This window comes from Limulus polyphemus, unplaced genomic scaffold (assembly GCF_000517525.1).
Source record: "Limulus polyphemus unplaced genomic scaffold, Limulus_polyphemus-2.1.2 Scaffold3425, whole genome shotgun sequence".
In the NCBI taxonomy this organism is placed as follows: Eukaryota; Metazoa; Arthropoda; class Merostomata; order Xiphosura; family Limulidae; genus Limulus; species Limulus polyphemus.
Window position 1 is genome coordinate 38369 of NW_013669035.1, and position 966 is coordinate 39334.

A 966-nucleotide genomic window follows, 5' to 3' on the forward strand; every position below is an offset into this window, starting at 1 on the left:
GAGATAAAGAATAATGATATTTTGGTTACAAATTTCAAAAAAACACTTTGAAGTAATGTGACAAGAATTATCTGTCGTGAATTGGACAGCTGAGTTATTTGGAGACACTGATCAGATGTGAAATTTTTTAAATATTTAAGGTAAACATATATCTTATAGACAGAAAAGGGTAGCTGCAAGTAAAAAACCAGCTTGGCTCACAAAGAGTTTAAGAGATAAAATTACAGAAAAGCATCATAAATTTAAGAAATTTAAATTGACTGGTATGACAGGAGATTTAGAAGATTATAGAAGACCAAGAAAGTTAGTAAAACATCAAAAGACATCAAAATTGATGTATGAGAGAAGGTTGACTGAAAATGTAAAAAATTTACAGTAAGGATTTCGGTAAATTCATTAAGGGTAAAAAAATGTTAGGATGGAGGTAGGACCCTTGAGGGATGATAAAGGAAGGCTAGTATCTGATGGTTATGAGATGGCTGGGTTATTAAGTTTTGCTTTTTCTTCGGTTTTTACTAACGAATATTTAATTTAAGCAGCATTCCACGTCTTGAACAGTTGATAAATGGAAACAAGATGACTGCAATAATTCTGAACTGGTTAAGAAAAAATTGGGAAGTTTGAAAAAAGGTTAAGGCTCCTGGGTCAGATGATATTTCTCCAAGGGTTTTGAAGGAGGTTAAGGATTGGATATGTGAGCCACTTACTACTACTTCTTGTTAATCCTTAAATAGTGGGCACGTACTAAAGGATTGGAAGTTAGCTAATGCAACTTTTCTTTTCAAGGGAGGTGATAAAAATTGTGCCAGTAATTATAAACCCATTAGTTTTACATCAGTTGTGGAAAACGTTTTGGAAAGTCTGTTAAAAGATGCTTTGCAAAGTCAATTAACAAGGTTTAGAACTTTTTCGGATAGTCAACATAGTTTCACTTAGGAAAAATTGTGCCTTATAACTCTTTTGACA